General features: G+C 40.3%; 1 protein-coding gene across 6 annotated transcripts in view; it reads right to left on the reverse strand.

Moving 5' to 3' along the window:
• Cdkl5 (cyclin dependent kinase like 5) overlaps positions 1-6,742 on the reverse strand; it is a 221,612-nt gene that overhangs the window by 202,451 nt on the left and 12,419 nt on the right. Inside the window, exon 1 of one of the 6 annotated variants that reach the window (XM_031370413.1) lies at positions 2,000-2,180. The exons of the other annotated variants lie outside the window; for them this stretch is intronic. The gene's annotated coding sequence lies outside the window, so the exon portion shown is untranslated. Of the gene's footprint in view, positions 1-1,999; positions 2,181-6,742 lie in introns of those variants that run through there. 6 annotated transcript variants of the gene reach the window in all.

A 6,742-nucleotide genomic window follows, 5' to 3' on the forward strand; every position in this document is an offset into this window, starting at 1 on the left:
AAAACACTTTTCTCCTAACCATGAGGGGCTGAGTTCAATCCCCAGAACCCAAGAACCCAATTGAAAGAAACATGGCTGTGGCATGCACTAGAATGGATCCTTAGGATTTGCTGGCTATCCAGCCACTCAGCCTAGCCAAGCTCCATGCCAAGGAGAAATCTATCTTGGGGGTGAAAAGGCTGTGTCTGAAAGAGAAGGAAGGAAGATAAAAGGGTAAAAACACTTGCCTCAAAGCCTGACAATCTGAGTTCAATACCGGAGAACACACTTAAAGATAGATGGAGAAAACTTACTCCATAAAGTTGTCCTCTGACCTCCACATGTGTACAGGATGGCATATACTTGCACACACAGGTGATTGCACACCTGTGTTTACATATGTACACACACACACACACACATCCTATATAGCTAAAATAAAAATAAATAGAATTGGTTTTAAAAGTCAGGGTGAACAGGTAATGAGGAAATGATATCCAACACTGTCCTCTTGCCTCTACACATATCCCCACTGTACCCAAACACACCCTCACACACAGAAAGGGAGAACAATGAAGTTCCAATATCTAAAGAATAGCTCCAGAAAGCGAAAATGGAAGAGAAACAATAAATACAACAAATACAACTGAGACTATCAGGAGTCTCCTGATGGAATATACAAAATAAATGCAAGATAAATAAGAGTAAATCCATGGCTAAAGATAGTGCAGAGAGTCGGGCGCGTCTTTACTTCCAGCACTTGGGAGGTACAGGCAGACAGATCTATGTGAGTTCCAGGCTAGCCTGGTCTACAGACTGAGTTTACAGGGCTCTGTTACAGAGAAATCCTGTCTCAAAACAAAACAAAACAAACAAATAAACAAAAAAAGACAGTGCAGAGAAACTGCAAACCAAAAGCACAAAGATCTTCAAAGGAGGTCCAAGAGAAAAGATACTGACATACCTGCTAGGAAAACTACAAGTGAACTAACTACAGACTTTTCTCATTAACAAAACTTGTCACAGTATCAATGAGAAGAAGGAAGATTTGTCCACCTCAAATTCTATGTGCTATTTAGCAATCATTCAAGAGAAACATTAAGTCAGGGCATTTTCAGACACATTAAGAACAGATTTACTACTAATGGACAGTTACTGAAAGAACTACTTAAGAATAGTATTTAGACAGAATCTGAAGTTCTCTGAAGGAGCCACATGTGCATTAGGGAGCTTGCAGACGGCTTGACCTTGGCTAAGTGGAAGACTGGTATTATGGAGTAATTGGATCTTTCAGGTCAAGAACAAAATTATTTTGGGTTACTAGTTGTCCCTTTTTAATAGCCTGTTTGTGACCTAAAACTTCTTGACTTTCAGATAAAGTTCTTGCAATACATCACTAAGCTTACCATGCCTCATCTCCTCAACACTAATGCCAATATTTTAAGAAATACATTCAAAGCTTACAATTCCCACCCCACCCCCTGCCACTTACCTGGAGACTCCCCCATCTACATGTTTTATAAGCAATCAATTCATGAGCTTCTTTTCTATGACTATAAAAGCTAGTGTACTCTTTTCCATAGCAGAACAGACCATTCAGAGTAATTTGAATTCATGTTCTCAGGTCATGGTTACTCATATTTGGCTCGTTTCCTTAAAGCAGAGTTGGTATTTATATACTGTCAGAAGGAAACTGAGCCAACAAGGAAGAAAGGGTGTGAATGAAGAATGGCAAGCAAAGAAATCTGAAGAAAATATTCACTATTTTATAGGCTTAGGGTAGTTTAATCAAAGCTAGATTAACATACAAGAAACATTATCATTGAAGAGGCTATGAGGGTTAAGAATAACCATTCTAAAATCTCAGTCTTATTTAAGAGAATAGGAATAACTAAATTCAGATTCAACTATACACATATGTAAAAATCTTAAGAGTAACCAAATTTCTAACCCAGCATAGGGCAAACAATTGGCTCAAAAAGTAAAGAAGCAGAGAGACTGGAGACAAGCTGGTGCTTACCTGGACTAGACTATGAGTCAATAGCAAAAGGGGAGGGTTTGAAACAGGTGACGAAGTAGTGAGAGGTTCCAGTAGCTTACTGAAGGGGCAGTATAAACTACTGGGGGCTGCAGAGTTTGGATAGCCCAATCTTCTGCAGGATCTTGACCCTCCAGCCACCAACCCCTGCCCATACCCTATAGGCACCGAAGCAAAGGAAAGATTCTTGAGGGTACCCATTGTGATGCAGTCCTGTGATGCAGGTTGTACAACAGCAGTGCCAGAGCAGCAAGGTACACCCCTCCCCCCTGCATCATTCCCATGTCCAACAGAGAAAGAAAGGCAGTTTTTGCCTCTATCCACTTCTATCTTTAAGACCTAGGTTAAAGCTCTATGGAAGAGGGGAGGAATGCTGTATCCTTCTTCTGAAAGTGGGACAGTATTACACAAAGAGGCCAATAGAACAGTCAGAAGGGGAAGGCCCTGGGACTTCAACCTAAATCCAAAGTTTAATCAGAAAAACAGAGACCATATTTCAACAAGCTAAAGAACTTCTAGGAACAGTAAAGCAAAATTCAACAGAAAAAAAGAAAACAAGAGCCTATAAAAATGAAATTTGCCAAGGCGTAAATCAAAGGGGAGATTCAAAATTTTGAGTGGAACAGGTACTAACTCCCACACTAATACAAAGTACCACTAAGAAAATTTGAAGCCTAAGGAACTCTGAGAGAAACTATAATGATGGGGTTTGAGGGGGAGACAGCTCAACTCTTAACTGGATTAACTCAAATCCCAACATGAAAGGCCTAGCAGAAAGAAAAACATGCCCATGCAAAACATAAAAATTATGTACCTCCATCTCTAGCACTGTACACAGTAAGTCAGGCTTCCAACGATTATAAAAAAGTTAAACCACAAGGCAAAAGAGAACACAAAGAAACAAATGCTCAAAAAAAAAAAGTCAGACACAAAGTGATACTAGAATAGTTTAAATACTGTTAAGTGGTAATGTTGGTGGCTCTGACCCCAAAAAGAACAGCATGAAGTCAGCAAAGAAATAGAAACTGTAAAGACGAATCAAATAAAAGTGTCACCAATGGAATGTTATCATTTAAGAGAGATGGCCACTTCAACAGGTACCCCAGTAGACACAATTCAGCCAAGGGAAGCAATTAGTGACCTTGAAAGTGGGTGAATAACATGGTGGGGGGGGGAGCCTAATAGGAAAGATCTGTAGGGCAGTATCAAAGGTCCTCATATAATATAATGAGGATCCATGGAAAGAAAAGAGAATAGGGCTAAAGAACCTGAAGAAATAATGGCTCAAATTATCCCCCAATTGATCATAAGACATCTAACCACAAATGCTAGATAATTCAAGAAAAGATAAACCACACACACAAAAAAGTAATAAATCACATACTCTCTTCTTTGTTACCACCATTGCTTAGTAACACTAAAGACTAAATTTTCAAAGCCCTGCCATTGCCACTCCTTCAAAACCTGGCCCTGGAGAGATGACAGCTCAGTGATTATGAGAGCACTGACTGCTCCTGCAAACCACCTGAGTTGGGTTCCCAGGACAGACATGACAGTTACGATGGCCTATAATTGCAGTTCCAGGGGATCTGATATACTCTGCTGACCTCCACTGGCTCCTGCATGCACACTATACACATAAACTCACATGGGCACACATGCGTTCACATACATTTTTAAAAATCAGTATTTTTAAAAAGCAAAGCCCTCTATTGCCACGCACACTTGTCTACTCCAGTCACATCCAAAACATCGAGGGTAAAATCCTGATTAAGGATAAGAGGCAATAAGGATTCAAAAGGAGTTCTATGCCTCCTGGATATTCAGACAGTCACTGGTATCTCCTAACTCAGATGTGTTGTAGATTAGTCTTTCCAATCATCAACACGCCCTCTTATTTAGGCATAAAGGTACACCAAGAAATGATTTGTAAATGGCTAAGATTGGGCATTGTTTCCTGGCCAACACAATGTTTCTAACCTATCCTAGTTTAATACCAAGCTATCCATAATTTGGAATTTCTCTCAAGAAATCTGCCTCACCAGAGCTAGCAACAGAGGTCTAGCACATTCCTTAGGGTAATAGATAGTTCACAATAGTTAGAAATGTTTTACATACTAGAGAGTAATGAAGGACTTCCACTCAAGGACATTAGCTAAAAGTTTTAGGTCGGAACTCCCCACTACTTGCCTCCAGCAGAACCAGAGAATTAGCATAGGAATATCAAATTAGCCCCATCAGGGAGGGGCACCATTGCTCTTCCTCTTGCTTCACAACTGGATACATGATCTTGGTCAGTAAGATCACTGACCTTGATGTGTCACCTGCCTATGTGACTCTTGTCATCTGCCCTGCTTGATGTATGCTACTTAAGCCTGCTTTTTACTTGGTGTAGAAGGACTAGGACTTGGACTCGCATACAGGACTAGCACTATGGACTCGCAGAAGGACTCGCACTAGAACTTAGATGGGCTAGGACTCAGATTCATGCACTCCACAGTCCCCTGGGCCCAGAGCACTTGGGCCCCGGGGATGCAGCACCAGTTCAGAGGAGATAGCTACTGCTTTAGACCCAGTGTGTTTTAGATGGCCTCAGATGTACCTTAACTGCTGAGCTGCCAGATTTACCATCTCTCTTTTGCAATGACTGTAAAAGTCTGATGCCATTTTTAAGAAATACATTCAGATCCTGTACTTCATGTGTTGTCTCTGCCATCATTTCTTCACCTACGCCTTGTTGACCTGACTAGGACCCATTTCTCCCACGTAGGCAGGTAGGCCCAGATTGGCCGGCCTGCGGCACTCTATCAACATGATTTATAGGTTATTAATTCAGTATGATCACCATTATACAATGCTCACTCTGTGTCCAAGTCTCTATTGTGTAAAACATACTTGGTCAAACTTATGTCACAACCCTGTACTCCAGTAAGACAGGCTGGGGGTACACATTTTCCAGTAAAGTAGGGGCCATAAATTAATTCAAAGGTAGAAAGGATGTTTAAAACTACTGGACAATCCAGAAACGGCAAAAGCCACCTACCTAATTTATATCACAGCAAATTAATTCTTTGGCTAACTTACTGTATTCCCAGAAGGGTTTTATGTGACAGTATTTATTTTACCTCAGTGTAGTAACATATTTAAAGCTAGTGTGCCAGTCTAAAAGACCTAAGTAGTAGCCTAGGGGTGTGTGAAGACACATGATAAATAACTAACATGTTCCAAAAATGACAGTTTTGCTTGATGGTAAAGGAGGAAGAAGAGGAAGGTAATGGATGATAAAGGCAGAGGAAGGAGGGAAGGAGACAAAGAGAGAGGGGTGGAGTCAAAGAGAGATTATTATGAGCAAGGACTCTGCAATTACAATAACTAGTAGAATACATCATGAAAAAAACTTCATTTCAGCTTTGGCCTTTTCATATACTATATTTTTTTAAACTGTGTAAAGGGCTCTTTTTTAATGTATAAAATTATTTATTGTATTAAATCACTAAATTTTTATTTAAGGGGTTTGATTCCTTTGTTGCCTATCCAGGTCATCTAAAAATACTATATTATTTTTTATATTCACTTTACATCCTGATCGCTGTCCTGCCTCCCAGTATCCCCCTCCAACAGTACTTCCCCCACCCATGCTCAATCATTCACTGTACTATTAACACTGGCAGAAAAGTTTGTAGCTCCTCCCTATAGGGAGCCATCAGAACCTATTTATGTACCAATGTGGGGCCAAGGATAGCGCATTTCTACAGGCTGAATTGAAAGTGAAATTCACTAGATAGGTACCTAATATAGAGAAGCACCCAAAAAGAAGATACTGGCATGAGACTCCCATATTTTTGTGCCAGAAAAGGGACAGCTTGCACAAGAGAAATGTCTACTAAGCATTTTCCTATGTGCCACTTGCTGAGCCTATACCATGTCATCATAGAGTTTACAGCTCATAACAAATATCATCTACTCATTCATTTCCTAAGACCCACCACTATTGAAACTACTAGTTTTGATATTCATACACTCTTAAGGACCATAATGAAAGAAAGCCAAAATCCCGGGACAATGTGAGGCACGAGGTACATCTTTGTTATTGTTATTTTTACAATTCTCCCAGGTTTACAATGCCTATGTGTAGACCCATGTCTTGAATATGCTCTCTTAATGCCCATTCCTTTTACCTGACATTTCTAGGCCTCTATTAAGATTATTTTCACCCACTCTCAAACCACTCTTTGCCCCTTTATTTTGCTTTAAGTCGGCCTCGGCCACTTGTACCCTGCTTTTCCATTTGAATGTGCGATTACCCAGTGCTTTACTTCTGCATTTGGCCTCTTCTGCTGGCTTACAGAACATCATCATTGCTTATATTGATATCAACATTCTCTCAGTTGCTTGAAAAATAACAATGACACTCGACTACTCAAACTGTTACCCTAGCACAAGGTCAGCCAAGAAAGTGTCAATTTCCTTTACCAACACTGCACACATAGAGACAGACAGACTTCAAAAACATGCCTCTAAATCAGGGGCATTAACTCTGAAGACTAGAGAAACCACTAGGACAAAAACACTGGCTTCATGCTCTTAATTTGGAAAAGAGGCAATTTTCAAGTACATACCCCGGCCTGGATGAAACTGAAAAAAAAAAATATTGACATAAACCATTTTCAAACTCTTAACTCAACCACCACGAAAGGGAGCAAGGGAGGGCGGCCAATCAAGTGG

The sequence above is a fragment of the Mastomys coucha genome, chromosome X (assembly GCF_008632895.1).
Source record: "Mastomys coucha isolate ucsf_1 chromosome X, UCSF_Mcou_1, whole genome shotgun sequence".
Lineage (NCBI taxonomy): Eukaryota > Metazoa > Chordata > Mammalia > Rodentia > Muridae > Mastomys > Mastomys coucha.